The sequence below is a fragment of the Bufo bufo genome, chromosome 11 (genome assembly GCF_905171765.1).
Source record: "Bufo bufo chromosome 11, aBufBuf1.1, whole genome shotgun sequence".
Taxonomy (NCBI): domain Eukaryota; kingdom Metazoa; phylum Chordata; class Amphibia; order Anura; family Bufonidae; genus Bufo; species Bufo bufo.
The window spans coordinates 31,128,964-31,152,573 of NC_053399.1; the positions used below are offsets into that span (position 1 = coordinate 31,128,964).

A 23,610-nucleotide genomic window follows, 5' to 3' on the forward strand; every position below is an offset into this window, starting at 1 on the left:
CAGGGGGCGTGAATACCTGCGAACGCGCAATTAATAGGGGCGCAGAAGCATCTCCATAGGCCACTGGTCTGTACAGGACAAGTGATAAATATTTGCAGGCAGACATTCCAGGTACAACCGGCATCAGATATGACGGAGGTGTAAGGTCTTATGTGCGCGGCTGTTTTTGGGATCCGCATCCGATATACATTTTTTGTGGGACAGATGCGCTTTCCATTCATTTTTATGAGGTCAGCATCCGTGTGGCCATTCCGCAAATTGTGGAACACGTTCCTAAGGCCTCAAGTATTTTGGGGTACGCAAATTGCAAATTTGCAAAGTGAGGATGACGTCTGTGTTGCACTCGCAGTTTTTGCAGACCCACCGACTTCAAATGGGTCCGAGGTCCTCATTTTGCAGCCAAGCATGGGGCACAATCTATCCTTCTGCAGAACGGACAAATGGATCATCCGTGTGCTTTCCGTATCCGTATATACGTTCCACATAGAGACAGAATATGTCTGCAAAATGCGGACCACGGACCCATCGAAGACAATAGGTCTGCAAAAATTGCAGATGCAACACATATATGGTCATGTGCATCAAGCCTAAGGTACACGATTCGGTGGCCCACTAAGACTCTGTACTCTTGGATCATAGTTTCTATCTACTGTATAATGGAAGCCGTCATACACTGACCTATCGGGGGCATGACAGATACCACTGGCGTCGGACCACCCCACTGATTAAGACTGGTCAAACAAGTTTTTGTTAGGACAAAAACTGCTGGGCCAGATGTTACAAGTTGGCCAATAAGAAACTAAAAAACAACCTTGCATTTATTTATTTATTTTTTATTGCATTTTTTTTAAAGCATTTTTCCATAAACTTCTCTATCTGGGAAAAAAAAAAAAGTCAAGCCCAAAAAAATAAAAAATAAAATAAAATAACCCCCTCCCCCCATTTTTGGAGTGGAAGAACCCTAATAATGGGATCAGCTGACCATGCATGTGTTCTGAATAGGAAGCGGAGTGTAAGCTGATGGCAAGACCCTCTGTCAGTTGCTTACTTCCCCGAGAACAAAAGGATCGGGCATGTTGAAATCCAAATGGCTGCCCCTCCAACAAGTGCAGTCAGTGTAGGGTCCAGATGGACGGCGATTGGTGACATATCGCTAGGATGTGCCACAAATGTCAGATAGGAGTGGGTTCTACCTCTCCAAAACGGGACCGCCGGGAAACCACACATGTGCTGCATTTCAAGAACAGTCGAGTGAGCTAGCTCGGCTATTTTCGGAAGTCCCATAGAAATTAATGGAGAGTACACCACGCACGCGCAGCCACTTCTTCGTTCCCTTCTATAGGACTGTGGGAAACAGCTGAACCAGAGTTGGTTTATTTTCCGAACCCCCCTCGGAAAAGAATAGAGGCTGGCTGCGCATGCGCGGCTGCCCTCCGCTCACTTCGGGGATCCTGTGCCGGAGATTGGTGACACCTCTGGGACTTGCTCCTATGTCAGAGGTGAACCAACCCCTTTAATCAATCATGGTTGTGCTGCAGACTGCGGTGCGGATTAAGGGGACACGCCACCGCGGATTTCGTGTGGTTTTTGCTGTGTTCCTGCACTATATCTCCATTGGCTACTAGTAGATTTAGATGCAGATTTCCCCCAGACCTCACTCTCCGTATTGCAAGGGGTCAAATCTGAAAATCCTCGCAAAGTATCGTCATGCCGCAGATTTCGTGTACGTGAGCTCTTGAAAATGCAATCTACTCAGGTGGTAATGTATGACGCTGTAGAACGTCCGCACAAAAACCAGCACAGTGTGCATACACCCCAAGGTTCAACTGACCAGAAGGATCTGTCAAGCAGATGATCTGTGTAGGAGCTGGCATCAGCACCAAGCAAAGGTAGGCAAATGCCAATGTCTACTGATACGGCAGTGCTCATGGCGATCTGCCAAGGGTGGAGCATTTAGGGAACCTAGTGCCACTACGTCACCTACGGGACCATATTGTCCTGGAGCCGGCCCTAATCTGTGTGATACCTTAACAGCCCCGTGCTATTTACTATCCTGGCAGTCACGTCACGCCGTTTACTCTGCAGACCATTTAAAGGCCTCTTTACTTTTTAGATCCAAGAGTCAATACCAGCAAATGACGGGTGTAGATTCAGCAAACAGCTCGGTATATAGTGTAATGGTATTCCGGAGCGTATTACACCGAAATCAATATGAAATAACACATAATGGAGGAAGTCACATAAATCCATACTACTAGCAATAGAGCGCTGTGGAGGCCTCTCGTCTTCTGACCGTTTACTAGAAACGACTACATTAGACGGTAAGGATCGTTTCCACTCTTCATACAAGGCAATGATCAGGGATGGTTATCCTACGGCAGGCATCCTCAAACTGCGGCCCTCCAGCTGTTGTAAAACTACAACTCCCACAATGCCCTGCTGTAGGCTGTTCGGGCATGCTGGGAGTTGTAGTTTTGCAACAGTTGGAGGGACGCAGTTTGAGGATGCCTGTCCTACGGCTTACAAAGCCTACTAGATCTAATACACATGTATATAACATAGGATTAAAAAATAAATGTGGGGATGTGACCTTATGGTAGTCAATGACCAACCCAGGTAATGTTACAAGCCTAGATGGAAAGTTTTAGAAAGCATCGTGGAACAGAGGAAAACCATATTTCTGTGATTAGATTTTGGGAGACGTCGACTTCCTTTTTCTGCAAACCAGAAACGGCCAGAGGCAACAAATGTTACTTTCCGTAATCTACAAATGTCACATCTGATACAAAGAAACCTAAAATAATCTCCAAACTAAATCACTCCTACAGTCTAGTGACTCCCAAGACATGATGCAGATTAAAGGGGTTATCCAGGACGTAAAGGGGTCGTCTCATCTTAGGTATTGGTGGCAGGACACTAGGATATGCCAGCAATGTCAGATAGGTGCAGATATCAGAGGTGGGACCCACACCTATCTCCAGAACGGGGCCCCCGAAGTTAGCAGAGAGAAGCCGCTCTCCTATCATTTCTATGGGACTGCCAAAAATAGCCGAGCGCTCACTTGCCTACGTTTGTCAGTCCCAAAGAAGTGAATGGAGCAGTGACCGCGCTTGCGCAGTGCACTCTCCATTCATATCTATTGGACTTCTGAAAACAGCTAAGCACGCTCCCTCAGCTATTTTCGAAACTCCCTTGTCGAGCATGCACTGGGACCCGTTCTGGAATTGGTCTCGGAGGTCAGACCTGCTCCTATCTTATTTTCATGGCATATCTGAGATGACACAACCCCTTTAAATACTGTGGACTTGTCCTCAGGATAGGTCATCAATCTCAGATCGATGGGGGGTCCAACTCCGGTCACCCCCCTCGATGTACTGTCTGATCTAGAACTAGCGCTGCAGTTTACCAAGAACAGCGTAGTACTGGGTTCAGCAATCTCCAGTACTCCAGTTGTTGTGATACTACAACTCTCAGCATGCTCCACTCATTTATATTGGGGTTCTATGAACAGCGGAGCAAATGTGCATGCTGGAAGTTGTAGTTTTACCACAGCTGGAGTGCCGGAGGTTGCTGAACCCTGGTGTAGTACATTGTATAGAGAAGGGATGGCCAACCTGCGGCTCTCCACCTTTTGCGAAACTACAACTCCCAGCATGCAAAGACTGCCTACAGCAGGGTGGGAATTGTGGTTTTTCAACAGCTGGAGAGCCGCAGGTTGGCCATCCCTGGTATAGAGTATCTACTTGGTAATTCAGCTCAGTGCCATTCACTTGAATGGGACCGAACTGCAGAAAGACTGTGTGGACGTGAAGCCACAGGCCGCAGCACTCAACCGAGAACCACAGACCTTTCCAACAGCTGTTCGTGAGGGGTGTCGGGAGTCAGACCCCCAATCAGATAGTGATGACCTATCTTGAGGATAACTCATCAATACTTAAAAGGGTTGTCCTGTTTCAAGAGGAAACTAGACCACAAAGGGGATCTATATATGCAATATGCAATTATCTGGCAGTTCTAGAGCGCTACTGGCTGGGTTCAGTTTGCCCAGCTGCAGCGGTGACGTCGCGTCAACAACACGTGACTGCAGCAGCCAATCACTGGCCTCAGTCGTGCACCAAAGAGGCCAATGACTGGCTGCAGAAGTCACGTGTTGCTGACGCGGATAGGCGCCAAGTCTCAGGGTCTTGGGCCAATCCCTTTAAATGAGGAGATCCTCATTTTTGACCTTCTGGAATATCCCTTTAAAAATGCAAAACCTCCTCATCATAAATGTATTTCCACTGATGTCCTAGAGTATTTGCATGTCAAATTGAACAAAGCAGGCCTTTGGGACCTTGTGCGAGCCAGCTGCTGAAGTCACATCTCGCATGATGCTCCACAACAGCTGGAGACCTGAACGTTGTCCGCCCCCGGTGGGGCTAAAACACAATAAAGCTTCTACTAATCTGCATGCTGCATTAGTCTGACATCAAACATCACTTTTGGCTGAAGATCAGAGAGAAGCATAGAAAAAAGGGAGAAACCGTCCTGTAAGATATACTTATCTGTTATGGTTTTAATACAATGCAGGATTAGGTCCCAAGATCAAACATGGAGACATTGGCCAGAGCACCGAGCGGTGACACGAGGCTCGTTATGAATGAGAACACCACCGATCCGTTATTACACCCTAATCTCTGTCAAACAGGCGCCAATTTCCATATACGCTCCTGTGAATATTTATCAGACGATATATACGCTCCCTGGCGCAGTTAATGACCTTGTCGTCGTCTCCAAGGTGCTAATTACTCGGCCCATCAGAGGCGGCACAGGCTGATCTGACCGGTCACAGAACATGTGCAATTATGTTACGATTCCACGGATTTCCTCGCGCGGTTTTCTGCCCAATTATGCAAAAGGCCAAGCGAGAAACCTGAACTGACAGCATGATTTACTCAGTTGTCAAGTTAGGGAAAAATCTTGACTCTTCTCGCAAGATCCCAGCTGCTGCCATCTCGCGAAGGGTCGGCAGATCATTGACTGCTCCTAACCCGCTAACAAGAAAGTTACTTCTCAAAGTGTGAGGTCCAGGTCACGAGAGGATCTCTCAAGGGATTGGGTAGGGAAACTTGAGGCCTGCTTCAAACGGGTTTCTGTGAATTTGCAAAATACACAAAATAAAGCACTAAAAAGAATTGATCTAAAAAAATAAAAAATGTCCTCAAAATGGCACATTTAGAAAATAAACAGCAACGGGGCCAAAAACACCCACAGGGCTTTAAGGCACTTACATCAGAAGGGAGCGTTTTGTTACTTCTTAGTCATAGAAAGTCTTTTATATTTTTTTTTTAAGTTTGCTCATTTTGTTTGTTTTTTAAATCAGCAATACTATGCCATTAAAAATTAAATACAAACTATCGGAAGAGATCTGTCAGGCTCCCGTTTTCTGGAGTGGAGAAGTTGCAAATTCTGGTGTAATTCCCGTTTTTGTAAAAAAATAAAAAATAAAAAATAAAAAGTGGGTGGGGCCTGGGAGGGAGGAGGCAGGACCTCCATTTAGTAATGTGTGTGCATGGGGCGGCCTGTCATGTGCTGCAATTATTAAGTGGTAGCACAGGACAAATTATTACTGGAGTACACAACGCTGATCTTAATAAATCTCACCCATTGCCCTCCTGGAGCAGTAAAATGAGAGAGAGAAACGTTCTTAAATGGAAGGGAAAATGAATCTCAGTTTGTGACTCTGCTCGGTTTATGTACAAGGTAATCCTTAATTTAGTAATAGGTGGAAGACTGCAACCATTAATTAGTGTAATGTGAAGCCCTGACCAGCCACAATACTGGGATAACAGAGGAGATGTGGGACTCCATGGTCTGACTGACGGTCTGACGTAGCAAGAGTGTTAAGCGAGAATGTCTGCCGGGCTAGAAGTCCAGCCAGAGGGGACGTTAAAGGGGTCGTCCAGTACTTAAATAATGATTTCAACTGGTATAATGATTTCAATGGTCCAATTATCAGTAATATTTATTGCCAAGAATCGGACAGCTGATCAGCTGGGGTACCAGGAGTCAGACCCCCACCAATCAGACTGATGAGGATAACCTGAAGATAGGATATCAACTGGGCATTAATATCTAGGTCCTGGAAAACCCATCCAAAGACTCTGGACAGGAACTATTATACTGTACATGGAGTTACTTTAATATAATATATTTAAAAAGCCATCTACCAGTCTTTTATTTAAAAAAATTACATATAATATATACACCTATATCTTATTCACACAGGTTGTTAAATAACAAAAAATGGTGGAAGTGTCCATTTAAAGAGGTATTCCAGTTACATTAAGTTATCCCCTATTCACAGGATAGGGGATAATTTATAGATTGGTGGGGGCCCTACCACTGGGACCCCCATGATTACAAGAATGGTGGCCCCGCATAGAGTTGACACCTTTCGCAACAAAAAATACTGGGCAAGTTAAGCCACACCCAAATGGGGTGTGGTTGGGGGCGTGGCTTAACACAGGCTGTGAGAAGTCACGGTAATACTGTAGCTCCCAGGAATATTAAAGCCCCATTAGCGCCCCCAGAAATAGTAATGCCCCATTAGTGCCCCCTCAGTAATAGTAATGCCCCATTAGTGGGCCCCAGAATGAATTGTGTCCCCCAGTAAGAATAATGCCCCCTATTAGTGCCCCCCAGTAAGAGTAATTCCCCCATTAGTGCCACCCATTAAGAATAATACCCCCATTAGTGACCCCCAGTTAGAGTAGAGTAATGTGGCCCTCATCCCCCGGGAACCGTCACTCGGGGCCGGCACACTGACTGTGGAGTGTTGTGTGAGAGTTCGGCAGCTTTCCTGGGCATGGTAACGAAGATCGGGGGAGAGGGGAGGTGATAGAAAAGGAGCGCAGCAGAAGAGCCGGGGACGGGAGGAACGCAGGCCTGCGGCTCGTCTCATTGTTATCCGGCCGGATCTGGGAGTGAGAGCGGCTCAGTCCCGGCGCAGCCACCATGCTGTGGGGCAAGGGTTTGCTGCTCTCCTTCAGCAGAGTCTTCGTGCTCCTGCTCACCCAGCTCTCCGGCTTCCAATCCATCCTGACCGGCGGCCTCGTCCTATTCAGATTCATACCGATCCCGGAGTGCCGGCCGCTCAGTTTGCCGCCGCTCACTCACCACCAGCTGTCAGGACAGTGAGCGAGCAAGTCAAACAGTCTGCACTGCAGTTTGAAATTAATCCTGTGCCCAGGTCTGAGAAAGGCTTGTACCTGGGCACAGGATTACAAACCCAGACTGTCCGGGTCAATCCCGTACGGGTGGCAACCCTAGCCCCGTACCTACTGCAGCCCCCTGAAATGAACGGAGTGGCCCGACGGGCATGCTTGCGACCGCTCCAATTACTTTTATGGGAATTCTGGAGATGGCCAAGTGCTATTTTCAGCAATGCGGGAACATGGGACCAACAGAGATGCCTTCAGCTGCCAAGCGCACATGTAACAGGTCAGGCAGTTAGGAACAAAACTGCTGACAGATGCCCTTTAAGATGAAGGAAAGCAGTAGCAAAGTGAAAAAAAGACAAAATAAAAAACAAACTGAAACGGCTCCAGACCTGCAGTTTACCCTATTCCGAATAGAACACAGCATTAAGAATACATGAGCGTCCATACATTATTTACCAGTGACATCATTATATCCACCCGAGGAAAGACCTGAAAGTGAGAGTATTAGGAATCCCCCCTTCCCCCAGTACTTTGATCTGGAGAAAACTTTTATTTTAGCATTATTTTCCCATTAGCATCCGCATCATCTTTTCTTGTATTATTCTGTAGACAAGCTGAGTGCTGACTCCACCAATTCACTCAATGGCTCAGTGTTTAGGACCACAAACAGGCTGCGCCTATGAGACCGCGCTCTTTAAATAATGGATACTAGGCCCATGCATTATAGATCGCCATTTCCATCAGAGTTAAGAGGAAGTTGGCAAACCCTGCGATGGTAAGCAATAAATGCCATTTCATCCACCTATTAATTACAAAGGAAGAAGGCCCTGAGTTACACGGCGCCGGACAACTGGCGTGGAAACTTTTGCATAAGCATCGGGGGACATCTAAAAACTGGATGGATAGAAAATCCGTGGGTATGACAGTCACAGAAGAGTAGATGAGATGTTACCAAACCTCATCCAAGTGCTGCATAACAAGAATCCATGCAGAAACTGACCTACGGCATGGACTTTAAAAGTGCAGCACGTCAATTTATGTTGTGGATTTTACCCTTTTGCGTGAAATTCCACATCAAAACAGAATCCGGATGTAACTTACTTTAAGGGCTCATGCCCACGAACGTCCGTGCTGCGGACTGCAAATTGCGGTCCGCAATGCACGGGCACCGACCGTGGGGCAGCCGCATGAGGATCGAGGACCCATTCACTTAAATGGGGTCCGCGATCCGCATCCAACGGTCCGCACCGCAAAAAGTAGTGCGGAGAACAGCCAGAAACACCACGGAAGCACTCTGTAGAGCTTCCGTGGGGCTCCGATACGTGCTTCCGCACCGCATCTCCGGGTTTGCGTACCCATTTAAGTTTATGGGTCCGCATCCGTGATGCGGGGTGCACGCGGCCGGTGCCCTGTGTATTGCGGACCCGCCGTATGCAGGCCGCAATACGGCCACAGCGGGGCAACGGCGGTGTGCATGAGCTCTAAGTCCCGTGTGGATGGACCATAGCGTTTGAATTGTTGTACACACATTTCCTTTAGATTCAAGGTTTTCCCAAACATGTAAGCAGACCTGCTATAAATCTACCAAAAAACGAAAACAAATTTCTTCCTAAAATGTTTGCAATGTTCAAAATGGCTCCTGTTCAGCTCAACGGGAATGGTAGTGAACAAGACATGAACAGGAGTCGTACTGGTGACATTATTTCTGAGACAACTGATGGATGAGAAGGTCAACTAAACTGAAAAAGGAAGAGCACTAAGACTTGTGAATCTGGTTGTTCGCCAACGATGCCCAACAACATTATGGTGCGGGGATCCACCGACCAACTACAAACATCTGGTGGAAAAAGTAATGGACACACTGGATTTCAAAATGCATAATTCTTTGTTATACGTGGAGGTAAGTGAACGCCGAAGTGTCCAGTCACAGCTGGTCTCTTTCCAGTTGACTATACATGCCATGGAAGGTCGGTGAAAATAGCCGTCGGCTGAATGAGTGAGTGTCAGGTGTATGGCTAGCTTTAGAACTTCTGGGGCCAACGAGGGAAACAAAACCAGTGGAACTGGTAAACAAAATCGAGCCCAACCTTTACTTGACGCAGCAATTACTAGAATAACATTGGACAATTTACAAGGACCAATTAATCAAAAAAGGACAAAAAAAGGTTAAGAGAAACAAAATATAGCACAAATCTAAATGTGTTTTTCTGGCGCACAGACTGCTAGAAGATGCGCCACTTACAGAATTTGGAGCCTCTTACTTTAGTACTCTTGTAATTAAGACTAGTGTATGAAACGCCAGCCTTAAAGGGCTTGTTCACCTCTTGGTCCTTTTGGCCAGACCTGCAGAGGGAATCATACTTACCCGATATCCGTTGCTGGGTTCCATCTCATTCGCTCCCCCAGGGTCAACATCCTATTTCACGCAGGTCATGTGTTCCCCATGTGACATTCATCTGTCACATGGCCTAGGTGCAGCTCAGGCCCATTCAAGTGGATTAGTCTGAGCTGCAATACCAAACACAGCCGCGATCCAATGGACAGTGAAGAATGGATATCTTTACTGCAGGACAAAGAGACCTGTCCCCGGATCACTCGTTACACGCGGACATCTGGCTGCCAACAGCTGAGGCCAAAGTCCATTAAAGAAAAATGTGGAAAAGGCAAATTCCCTGGAACAAGCCACTTAAAACTAATTAGCCTGGAAAATAGAAATTCAGTAGATGTTCCTCCAGATCAATACTGATCAATGATGAGGGGAGCCGACAGATGTGTTCATCTAGAAGTGTCAGCGACTGAGGAGGTGGCCAAGTAACTTATTAACCAGTGATTTCCACGAAACCATTAATGCTGCAAGCACCATGAGCTCTACCATCATGGATTCTCCTGAAGTGTCCATGCAAAGTCTTCTGTCGTCCGAACTAGCAGAGAACAATAAGGCCTCATGCACATGAGCAGAGAGATGTGGAAAGCACACCGTGTGCTGTCTGCATCTGTATGTCCGCTCCACAAAAAAGACAGAACATGTCCTATTCCTAAGGATAGGACGTTTCTACAGAAGTTAAAAACTGGTGGCATGCACGGAATCAGAGTTTTGCGGATGCGCGATTTGCAGACGGCAAAACACGGCCGCGTGCATGAGGTCTTAAATGCAAAAACAGTCGTCCAAGCAGAGCTGCACTACAAAGGCAAATCTACCGGTAATACTGCACTTCAAAAGGAAATCACTTGGTTTGCATTAAAACGCCTTCTAATGGTCCCGAAACTCTTAGCTCCGTCAAACTCATTACCAAACCAGATTGTTCGAGTCCATTTGAGAACAGGATGGATCAATGGAGAGGTCATTTCAGCCAATTAGAGAAATGGCTTCATAGGCTTGAACGGCACTCAGGATTGTAGAAGCAAGGCACGTATATTAATGAGAAGTGTATTGACAAGCATCGGTTTGTACAAAACTGTAGGTGAAAAACATCCTATTTCCATAGAAAAGAAACTGATCAGACTCTACAAAAACACCAGATGAGGTATGGCTAATTATTTGGGATGTGCAGCTAAATAAGCCAATTACGGGACCCCTTTAACATGCTTCCTCACCATCTATAAGCCCCTACCAAGCTAATTATGGGCTCCCTTTAACATACCCTCCCCGACACCGATACAAAGCCCCTACCAGGTTGATTATGGGCTCCCTTTAACGTACCCTCCTCGACACCAATACAAAGCCCCTACCAGGTTGATTATGGGCTCCCTTTAACGTACCCTCCTCGACACCAATACAAAGCCCCTACCAGGTTGATTATGGGCTCCCTTTAACGTACCCTCCTCGACACAGATACAAAGCCCCTACCAGGTTGATTATGGGCTCCCTTTAACGTACCCTCCTCGACACCAATACAAAGCCCCTACCAGGTTGATTATGGGCTCCCTTTAACGTACCCTCCTCGACACCGATACAAAGCCCCTACCAGGTTGATTATGGGCTCCCTTTAACGTACCCTCCTCGACACCAATGCAAAGCCCCTTCCAGGCTGATCATCCACATAACAACTGCAGCAAACCTGTCTCAGACTCCCCTGGCACCCTCTGTGAATGAACTCCATACCTAAGGCACTCAACCTCGATGAATAATCCGGTGGACCGCCTCTCACTTACCGGGGCTCTATGAGACATTACATAGCTGCAGTACAACCTTAGATCAGCCAGTCTGGTGGATAATGATCCCTGATCGATCCCTATATAGTCAATGGGGTCCAGCAGTGAATGGCAGTATCCGGCTAGGCTGGATCTGGGCAACTCTGGCAGGCTGTCCTCTGCTGGAAGATCCCACTGGATATGTTTACCGCAGATGTGCATGCAGCCTTAGGCATCTCCTCAGCTTTACTCCACTTTTGACCCCATTTGTCCTGACTGTGTCCCCATGTCCTCCTATGTTACATGTTTGATGTTGCGTCCTTAGGCCAGGTTCACATCTGCGTGGTGAAATGAATGGAGAGGCAGGTCGGGGATGCAGCCTACAGTTCCATTTATCTCTATGGCCGTTAAAGAAATGTACTCTTGTTTCCGAAACTCCTGTTGCGATGAATGAAGCAGCCATGTGCATGCCTGACCTGCCGCACTGTTCATTTCAGGGGTCACTGTTCTTGTGATTGTGGGGTTTCCCTATCCTTTGGATACCCCTATAACATGACCATCCATGCATAAATGCAGGCTAATTTACTAGGTTATACATACCTACCTACAAACGCTACATAGACCACTAGCAGAATAAATGGCTACCCGATTCATTGCATCTACAAATTGGCGTATTACTCAGTGTTTTCATGTACTTCCTCATAGATTGTAAGCTCTTGCGAGCAGGCTCCCTCATCCCCCCCCCCCCCCCCCCCGTTTTAATTGTTGCTATGCAATGTGTGCTTTTGTTTGTATATGAACCCATTACCCCCCGATTGTAAAAGTGCTGTGAAATAGGTTGGCGCTATGAAGATTATTATTTATTATTACTTCCATTTAATTCTTTGTATTTTATAAATACTGGAAACCTCAACAAACATGCATTTAATTAAATAAAAACAATTAAATAAACAAAAACATTAGATGAGGAGGAAGACGTGACCACAGCCACAATAAGCCGTGACACAGGCTAACCGAGGTACGCTAGCTATCACATGCTTGGGGATAGCATCTTGGCTTAGATGTGACTTTAGAAACTTTTAACCTCCAGTTGCAAAGTTGGATTTCGGATAGTAAACTGGAATTTCTTTAATGCTCTATGTACCGGAATCCCATCCTTGCATCCAATCTGGCATCCATCTCTCCACCTCAAATTTACTTGGGACATCATGTTCCTGTGTATCCCTGTATGACGCTGAATGAATGAAACTCTTCTTGTCGCCTCATCTCCTACGGTCATCGAACGACTCATGATTCAGATGTGTCATCAGCTGGAATCTCACAGCTAAACATTAATTTTCAGTCTCCTAAATGCCCGGTAACACTTCCTCTGGACGCGCCCATCCTGCTGCAGCAGAACAGGGCTAGGACTTGTTTGCATGGATTTCACATGGTTATTTGAGGTCTGCTAAAAACACCAATGTAACACAAAGAGTCCTTTACCCCCCCACCCCCACCCCGTGTCAGCGTCACAGCCATGTGTCTCCTCACATGATCCGAGCAGGACATGGCACAAGGTATTTCAGGATGTCTAAACTGGTATTCAAATTCCATTAGCTTTTGGAATAATAAGTTTCAGGCAAGTGTGCGCTCTGTTAGAAACTTCCAGGAGAGGACACATGGGCCCTGGTATATAATGATGGTCGTATACTACCCAGGAGATCAGTTATTCAGTTTTTTTGTTTCCGTTTCTGTTCCATTTTTCCGTATGCCATATACAGTATACAGTAATTAAATAGAAAAAATTGGGCTGGGCATAACATTTTCAATAGATGGTTCTGAAAAAAGGGAATGGATACAGAAGACATACGGATGCATTTCCGTATGTGTTCCGTTTTTTTTTGCGGACCCATTGACTTGAATGGAGCCACGGAATGTAATTTGCAGGCCATAATAGGACATGTTCTATCTTTCAACGGAACGGAAATAAGGAAACGGAATGCATACAGAGTACATTCCGTTTTTTTTGCAGAACAATTGAAACGAATGGTTCCGTATACGTAACACAAAAAAAGGCCCGTAAATGAAAAAAAAAACGGTAGTGTGAAAGAGGCCTAAGTCTCATCTAAAAGAAAAAAGTCGATGTTGAGGTCACCAGTGGTTGGTGAAACATGTCTGTCTACTAGTGCCTTGAAGATTTTTTTTCTGGGAGCACATTATTGAGGAGATCCTCAGGATAGGTCATCAATATTGGATTGGCTGGGGTCAGACTCCAGGAAACGCTGCCGATCAGCTGTTTGAAAGGGTTGCAGCACTTGTACGACCACTCATCACAGCGCCGTACATTGTGTAGTGGCCATGCTTAGTATTGCAGCTCAGCCCCACTCACTTAAATGCGACCGAGATGCACCTAGGGCACGTGAATGTGATATCACTAGCCTAGGAGCACTCAAGGATGCCTCTTCAGACAGCTGAACGGTGGGGGTGCCTGGAGGAGAATAGGTCACCAATTTCTTACTCCCAGCAAACCCCCTTTTAGGCTGCGGCTACATGGCCATCTTGGCTGTGACACCTGATTCACGATCAAAGATGGGCATGTATCAGTGAAGCCAATGAACTGAATGGGGTCACAGCATGACTCGCAAGTTGCGCTGAACGTAACACTGCTGGATTTTTTAAAATTCTGGGGTTAAATTGAAATTTGCACTGCAACCCCATTCAGTACAATGGCTGCTCGGCTACACAGTGATCTTTGGTCGTGCAACATATATGTCACGGCCAAGATGGTGTAGACCCAGCCTAAAAGGGAGTGTGTCACACCAGGGCCAGAGACGCCCTGTGCCCTGTGGGAGGGCCAGAGACGCCCTGTGCCCTGTGGGAGGGCCAGAGACGCCCTGTGCCCTGTGGGAGGGCCAGAGACGCCCTGTGCCCTGTGGGAGGGCCAGAGACGCCCTGTGCCCTGTGGGAGGGCCAGAGACGCCCTGTGCCCTGTGGGAGGGCCAGAGACGCCCTGTGCCCTGTGGGAGGGCCAGAGACGCCCTGTGCCCTGTGGGAGGGCCAGAGACGCCCTGTGCCCTGTGGGAGGGCCAGAGACGCCCTGTGGGAGGGCCAGAGACGCCCTGTGGGAGGGCCAGAGACGCTCTGTGCACCCTTGCTCTCAGGAACCTCAAGGAGGAGAGGAAGGGCCTGACAGAGGATGCAGGACGAGCAAGGGTGCACAGAGTGTCTCAGGCCCGCCCATGGTGCACTTAACCCCTCATTTGTATATGTATTAGTTTTTCTCCAGAAGGAAGCAACGGATCTTTAAGTGAAATATATCATTACATTCAGCTGGGCTAGTCCTACAATACATTGTGCCTTGGTTTAAATGTGAATTTCCTGGTGACAGATTTCCTTTAAAATCTCTGCAACCTACCGGGTGTTCTTTAGCAACTGGGTGAGCATGACGGGGTTTCTACTCTAACCACCTAATTGTCTACCTCCAGTCTAAATGCAGAACATAGCCAGAAGCGAGCAATGTCACTCGATAGAAGACCTCCAGCAACACTTGACGAGCAGTCACCCGCTCCCTTATTCTTTGACAGCTTCCTCACCTGGGGATTACGGGAAAAGAATGCCGCTCGCTCCACCCGAACTCTGCAGACACTGTTTTGTGTTGTGTTCCATGGAAACAACTACCCTTAAGACTTGGGATTCCCGTGTGCACATGGTATATTGTGTGCAAAGCTTTTTCCCATCTGTATCATGCACTATACGTTTCCTGAGCCTTACGTACTATATTCAATTACTGACAGCCCTGCCCCGCACCTATCGTAATGGACGTAACGAACAATGATGAAGATTGGATTATCACGGCCAGATTAATTATCCCAAACATTAGAATCACAACTCATTAATCAATCAGGCTACATTTGCAACTATGAAATACGTTAATGCCGCCCAAAGTTGAAGTCACTTTGATCCACCGTACAATGGCTGCCGGGTTCATATGATGTTATTTTACTAGGATCTGCATTATTTGACCCAATTACTATCACTGGAATGTTTTACTGGAAAGTGAAATACCCCCATTCGGGCTCATGCACGACCGTAGTCTCAGTCTGCACTTTTTTGGCGAATTGGATGTAGACCCATTCATCTCAATGGGGCCTCAAAAGAGGAGGACAGCACACCCGTGTACTGTCCGCATGTGTAAGTCCGTTCTGCGGGTCTGCAAAAAATATAGAACTTGTCCCATTCTTGCCGATTTGCGGACAAGATCAGGGGTTTTCACTAGACGGCAGGAGGCTTTTATGCTCGTAGCCGGACCGCAAAACGCTTACAGCCGTATGCATGATGCCTAAGGTTGGTTCAGTAGTGGTAGATTTGCGGTACAGGTTCCGCGCAGCAAATCCGTAGCAATATACCGTAAACTTGAAAAATTCTTCATGGCGATCAGTGAATGCTCATTTTGTTGTGAAAGTGCCGTGGATTTTCACTGCGGATTTCACCATTTGCAAAGCAAAGTGTAACATCCGCTGTAAATCCGGGAGACAAAACCTGCATGTTAGGAAACGGCTACAGGGCGACATGCGACATGTGACACACGGCAGCAAATCGTAGAAAAGTCGCACGACACAAAAACTAGTCTGCAACTTGCTGTCGCTCGACCATTTTAGAGCTGAGATTTGGCGGTGAAAACACAGCCTAGTTGTAGGCGGGTTGCGTGCGACTTGCATTGAAGTCAATGGAGTAAAAGTCGCCCGCGATATGGGACACAAGATCCAGCAGTGTTTATTTTATGCCATTGTCACATCTCAGTATACTGCGTGTCACATATGACACATGGCCGTGCAGTCGTACCCCAATGCACTGCCTGGCGCCCTTAAAAGCTTTTCGGGTTTCCATCCTGCAACCATCCAGGACGGGGTCATCTGCGCCGCTGCAGCCAATGATTGGTACGTCACTGCTGAGTCACGTGATACTTTTGGGACATGTTACTGCTGCGGCTAGCAAGTGACTGCAGTGGCGCAAGTGACCCAGTCAGTCCGGGTGAGTATACGGCGATTTTTGGGCTTCAAGGTTAAATTTTTTATTTTTTTATAAATCTGAAACACCCCTTTAAGGCTGGCTGCACACCATGCACTTTTCTTGCGGTTTTGTTGCCTTTCGAAACATTTTGCAATGCAGTTTTTGGCCACATGCATGCATTTTTTCTGAATCCTTCTATTCCCCTGCAGCAGAACCCCCTGCAATCAGCATATTGTCGGGGGCCCCTTCTAACATATAAAAGGGAATGCACAAAGTGGAAAACCCTATTGACCTACACGGGCATACTCTAGAACACAGATGCTCAACCTGCGCCCCTCCAGCTGTTGCAAAAACTACAGCATGCCTGGACAGCCTACAACTATTATGGAATGCGGGGAGTTATAGTTTTGCAACAGCTGGAGGGTTGCAGGTTGAGCATCCCTGCTCCAGAACCATGGCTACACCACTGCCTATCCATTTAGAATAGATAAGTACATCGTAGTGGATTTAACAAGGAAAAAAGACATGGGGAGTCCATGCCATAGACGGGTGCACCATAGGAGGTCACGGGAAATGTCTAAAATCATTTTGGAAGCCACCTATATACAGCATCTTTGAATACTGTCCCTCTAAATTATCAAAAAGTCAGCCATGATACTGTAAAGAGTAAAGAGCCACAATTAAAGGGGTTTTCCCTAGAATCAAAGCCTATGAGACCGACGAGCATAGCAGAGCATAGCCCGTGGTGGTCAGTCTCAAACTTTAAGCAAGCATCTAACTCCATTCATATGGGGTACGCCCGTTCTCTTTGTTTGTTGGGGGCGTTCAACCAACGGGAGCATCAGCAATCGGAAACTGTGCATAGGTGATAAGACGTGTAGATTCTGAGACCACCTATGTAAAGGAGCAGGATGAGCCACACCAGACACAACCCCTGGAACAGAATGGCGCCGTTTCTGGTAGGAAGCAGACATTTCTTGTAATCTCATGCACCCGTTAAAGCATTATCACAGAAAACTAGCACAATATTACAATGGCTGCATCATTATGACGGCCGAGTCTCCAGCTGGGAATAAAACATTCCTAGCTGAATTATTTCTTTTCTCCTTAATCATGATTTATTGAATGAGCGGTACCGGTTGCTAGGTTTTCTATTCGTTCCTTACTGGTTTATTGTTAATCCCTCGAGACAATCTGTGTGATTGCTGAAGGCCAGCGAGTGCAAGTAATGAGTTTCCCCAGTTAAGACCCTAATTAATTTGGTGCAGGGACTTGTTGAAATCTTCATACAGCACCAAGCAGTTCCGCCATCCATGCGGCGTTACAAGACCGATCTACTATAATCTCCATGGTAACAGACTTCCTGCTCAGCGTCAGGCCCACAAATTATAGGCACGGCTCTTGATTGAAGCAGGAATACTACATCTCAGGACGGCTTATTACCACACACGGTATGTGTGAGAGAAGAAAAAAAATATGCTGTTTATAAAAATATATTTAAAGGTGATGTAAAATGAAAAAAGAAAAAAGAAGAAGAATAAAAATATGTATTAAACAAATGGCCTTTAATAATGTAACATTCGCGCTATATATATATATATATATATATATATATATATATATATATATATATATATATATATACACATTAATAAAATAAAAAGTCATATTTTATAACAAAAATAATGAAAAATAAATTAATGCATTATTTGATAAAATAAAGGAAAAACAAAAAAAGAATTGTTAAATTATTTAAATAAAAATACTAAATTATTATTAATGTATTTAATAAAAAAAAATATTCAATAAAAAAAATATTGGGTATGTATTTAATAAAAATGAAAAAATAAAAAAGAATTCATACATTTATTAATAATAATAATTGCTTACTGCCAAAAATAATTTACATTCCAAGGTTAACACTGCCTGCTGCTATCTGTTGACAGGAACCCAAGGCCAACTGTTTGCAATTCTAAACTAATCTCTTCTAGATTATCACTTTACCCAAACAGAAAGCCATAAACCGCTGTTAAACTCTGTATTGTTTTTATATATATTTTTTTAATTATATTTTTCCGTTTATTTTGTGTTTTTGTTTTAGTGCTGACTGTACATACAATTTATTCCTGGAATAATACATCCCAATAAACACACAAAATCTACAATATCGGCACCACACGACCCCCCCTCGCCCAGTATACTAAACAGTTAACATCTGCACTTGGGGATATATACACCGCTTATCCTGCCTCTTACCTGTTCGGAGGGCACCAGCCTGTGACACGGGGTTACATTTCCATATTAATATGCTCCATACGTAAATGGACGGTGGCACAATACCAACATAAAATCTGCGGGAAGGTTTCACACACCATCAGCCATTTCCCATTTTAAACCAGCGTCCTTTTAAGCCCATAAAAATATATTATTATTTTTTTCAAAAATTAGGGGAAGGTTCCCTCGAAAAGCCCTTTTTCCCTGTAGAAGCGACACACCAAGTGACACAGCTGTAGCTGCTGAATGAAGCAATAGGGAATCCCTCCTCCTGATCTGAATAGCGCAGTCGTCATTGGACGCCTCGTCTAACCAGCCCATGGAAGGAGAACCTCTCCGGCTAGCAGGTCTGCATGATGTAGCTATGCAGATACGGAGCGGGGACGCTGAAGGTGTATGGAGCAGCGCAAACACATGACGAGGCAGTTTTCTCCCAGTCCCAACAACAGCTGCCGCCTCTGCTTTACATGTTCGGGATCAGACGTGTAATTACAGCGTACGGCGGATTAGCATACAATCACTTAGTCACCGTTCACACCTTCTTTTACAAGGCAGAAATTCACGGCTGTCATGAGTCATTCCGACATTCACCCAAACAGAAGGCTGGGTTTTCCACGTTCTGCGAATCGAATTTGGAAACCTAGCCGAGCGCATCGATCACCGACTAGAGGGGCGATTTCAGGGGCTCCCCAGATGTTCCAGCATAAGAGCTCGTCCAGAATTACGTGTCAGTTCGATTTCCGTGCAAAAAATAAATAAAAATTGTCTGAGTTTTATCCGTGAAGTATCCACGTTTTGTCCGTGTGTCATCTGTAAGGGCCCATTCACACGACCGAATGGCCCACAAATAGCGGTCAGCAATATACGGGCACCGGCCGTGTGAACTTCGTGCTGCAGATGCGGACACACTGACTCGAATGGGTCCGCAATCCGCAAAATATGTCGAAAGATAGGACATACCCTAATCTTTTGCAGAGCGGAGGCACAGACCACGGAAACACTCAGAAGCTTCTGTACCGCAAAATATATGGTGGGTCCTATCTTTTGCTATACTTTGCGGATCCCAGAACCATTCATGGGTCTGCGCTGCAATATGGGATTCACACGGCCGGTGCCCGTGCATTGCAGACCGCTATTACGGTTGCGTGAAAGAGCCCTAATCCATGGATGCTGCTCAACTGAAAATGTATTTCCAAAGCATCTTCTATCAGTCTTCAGTGAAAAACGGACGCAACATGGATGCCATCCGTGTTGTGTCCGTGATTTTCACAGCCCTATAGACTTCAATGGGCACGTTTGGTCCACATCACAGATCAAAGTAGTGCATGTCTCCGCAATTTTTTTTTATTTATTTTTTTACAGACCCACGGTGTGAACAGACATTAAAATCAATGGGTAAGTGTTATGTCTGCAGAAAATGCAGACAGCACACGTCAGTGACGAGGATGAAGGGCTCATGCACACGGCAGTCTGCAAATTGTAGATCCACAAAACACGGATACCAGCCGAGAGCGTTCCACATTTTGCGTAACAGAACGTCCTGCCTTCTACAGAACTGTCCTAACATTGTCCGTAACACGGACAAGTATAAGGCCCCTTGCAGACGAGCGTGCCGGATTCAGTCTGGATGCGTTGCGGGCGGGTTCAGGGAAACCCGTGCAAGTTCGCACGCAATTTGTAGCCCCAATAAAGCGAATGGGTCCGCATCCAACCCACAAAAAATGCAAATCGGACTCGGACAAAAACAACGTTTGTGTGTATGAGCCCTAAAAAAAGTAAAAAAAAAAAAAAAAGACAATTTCCCATTAACATGCAGATAATGCAATTACAGTAAGGCCTTGTTCACATTTCGGTGTCCATTTGATGTCTATGGAGAATACGCCCGTGTATCATCTGTGAAGATGTCCGTGAAGAATCCATGTTTGGTCCGTTTTTTGCCCTGCGTGTGTCATCCGTATTCCATGGACACTGCTCAGCTAAATATCAGTTTCGTGAGCATCTCCTGACATCCGTGTTGCGTCAGTGGTTTTTCGCAGACCCATAGACTTCAATGGGTGCGTTTAGTCCACATCACGGTAGTGCATGTCTCCACAATTTTTTCACTGACCCATGGTCCGTGGAAAACCACTGAGGTGTGAACAAGTCAATGGGTGTGTGTGCTGTCCATGAACAACACGAACAGCACACATCCGTGACTCACTGAAGTGTGAACGAGGCCTGAAGAATCCATGAAGGTCCAGCGTTTGGTCCGTGTGTCATCCATATTTTACGGATACTGATCAGCTGAAAATTCATTTCCAGAGCATCTCCTACCAACGATCCTTAAAAACCACGGACGAAACACAGATGCCACCCGCGTTGTGTCTGTGGTTTTCAGACCCATAGACTTCAATGGGCGTGTTTAGTCCAAATCACGGACCGAAGTAGTAGTAAAAAAAAAAAAAAAAGGTGTATGAACAAACATACTAAAATCAATGGGTACATGCGCTGTCCATGGAAAATGCAGACAACACACGTCAGGGAATAACGGAAATGTGAACGAGGCCTTAGGCACAGTTTATGGGTCACCTCTGGATGCCTCGGATTTCTGGTTTGCTCTGTCCGAGGATTGCTATTGTTCAGTACGGATTTCAGAGGGTCACGTGACTCGAGCACATGCCTCCGCAAAACTCAATTTAAGCCCAACTCCAAACAATTCATCTTTCAGAGGCTCGTACATCACGTTTTGAGGATTCTGTCCTAACCCGGCGTCCCCTCTAAATATGGACACAGCGTTTACACTGGCGATTACCGGGGAGCCAGCTATGCTCTTACAAGGACATGGAAGATTTTTTTTGAATTTTCAGTACGCACGGGAATGTTTACATTCTTCTCCACAGAGCGGAGGTCCGTTCTGTCACCGCCATATAAAACCCCTCCAGACTTGCGGCTCACATTCCAGGCGCCAGGTATCCACAGATCACCAAACTCCAGGAGCAGACACACTTCACAAACCAGAATACACAGTTCCTTATAAAAAAAAATAATGTATATATGTCACTGGTAAAATTCAGAATTTCTCAAGAAGCAGGTTCTTCAGTTGTCCTATTGTGTCAAATTAAACATTTTTAATCAATGCTTCTGCAGACTCTGGGTATCTAATATGGCCACCGTGAGGATGGTGTCCCACAAGGTTTTGGCCAAAAGTGCATTCCCTTCCAACCAACTTCTGGCTTTGGCTCCAAAAAAATTCTGAAAAAAGCTGTGACATCACACACACACACGTGGTTTTGTCAGGTGTTTTTCCACCACAAAAAAAATAAAAATGCCATAATAGCATGTGTTTCTCTCCATACCACACGTGGTTTTATGGCATTTTTTTGCCACATTTTCTTCTGAACTACTGCGAATCAAATTTATAGCATTTTTCCCCTGTAGAGGAATTGTCAGAAAAAATTTAAAAGGCTTCAGCATGCGGTGTTTAAAAAAAAAAAACGCACGACAGAGACCCAAAAGAAAGCCACCTAAGGCCTCATGCACATGACCGTTGTGTGCATCCGTGGCCGTTGTGCCGTTTTCCGTTTTTTTCGCGGACCCATTGACTTTCAATGGGTTCGTGGAAAAATCGGAAAATGCACCGTTTTGCAGCCGCATCCGTGATCCGTGTTTCCTGTCCGTCCAAAAAATATGACCTGTCCTATTTTTTTGACGGACAACGGTTCACGGACCCATTCAAGTCAATGGGTCCGTGAAAGAACACGGATGCACACAAGATTGGCATCCGCGTCAGTGATCCGTAGGTTACTTTCATACAGACGGATGCGAAGATCCGTCTGCATAAAAGCTTTTTCAGAGATGAGTTTTCACTTCGTGAAAAGTCAGATCCGACAGTATATTCTAACACAGAGGCGTTCCCATAGTGATGGGGACGCTTCTAGTTAGAATATACTACGAACTGTGTACATGACTGCCCCCTGCTGCCTGGCAGCACCCGATCTCTTACAGGGGGCTGTGATCTGCACAATTAACCCCTCAGGTGCTGCACCTGAGGGGTTAATTGTGCATATCATAGCCCCCTATAAGAGATCAGGGGCTGCCAGGCAGTGGGCAGACCCCCCTCCCTCCCCAGTTTGAATATCATTGGTGGCCAGTGTGCGGCCTCAGTCGGCCCCCTCTCCCTCCCTTTATTGTAATATCATTGGTGGCCAGTGACCGGCCGGGAGCTCCTCCTACTGGTAAGTGACAGATCATTAAGCAATGCGCCGCACAGACCTGTCACTTACCAGTAGGAGGAGCTCCCGGCCGGTCACAGACAGCGCAGCAGGTAAGTATGATGCTTCTAATATTGTAATATTGCTAAGTAACCATGGCAAGCAGGCCTGCAGTAGCGTCCTGGTTGCCATGGTTACCGATCGGAGCCCCAGCGATTAAACTGGGACTCCGATCGGAACTCTCCGCTGCCACCAATGATCAGGGGGGGAAGGGGGGAGGCCGCATACTGGCCACCAATGATATTACAATAGAGGGAGGGAGGGGGGGCCGGGGGAGGCCGCACACTGGCCACCAATTATATTACAATAGAGGGAGGGGGGGCCGGGGGGGCCGCACACTGGCCACCAATGATATTCAAACTGGGGAGGGAGGGGGGTCTGCCCCCTGCTGCCTGGCAGCCCCTGATCTCTTACAGGGGGCTATGATACACACAATTAACCCCTTCAAGTGCGGCACCTGAAGGGTTAATTGTGCGGATCACAGCCCCCTGTAAAAGGCAGGCAGCAGGGGGCAGTCATGTACACAGTTCGTAGTATATTCTAACTAGAAGCGTCCCCATCACTATGGGAACGCCTCTGTGTTAGAATATACTGTCGGATCCGAGTCTCACAATGTAACTCAAATCCGATGGTATATTCTAACAGAGGCGTTCCCATGGTGATGGGGACGCTTCAAGTTCAAATCTACCATCGGATTGGAGAAAACTCCGATCCTATGGTATATTAACTCCTGACTTTACATTGAAAGTCAATGGGGGACCGAT

At 46.2% G+C, this 23,610-nt stretch overlaps 1 protein-coding gene across 3 annotated transcripts in view; it reads right to left on the reverse strand.

The window, feature by feature from the left end:
* Positions 1–23,610, reverse strand: part of DAAM1 (dishevelled associated activator of morphogenesis 1) — a 161,614-nt gene that overhangs the window by 80,964 nt on the left and 57,040 nt on the right. The window contains exon 1 of one of the 3 annotated variants that reach the window (XM_040411302.1): positions 18,579–18,835. The exons of the other annotated variants lie outside the window; for them this stretch is intronic. The gene's annotated coding sequence lies outside the window, so the exon portion shown is untranslated. Of the gene's footprint in view, positions 1–18,578; positions 18,836–23,610 lie in introns of those variants that run through there. 3 annotated transcript variants of the gene reach the window in all.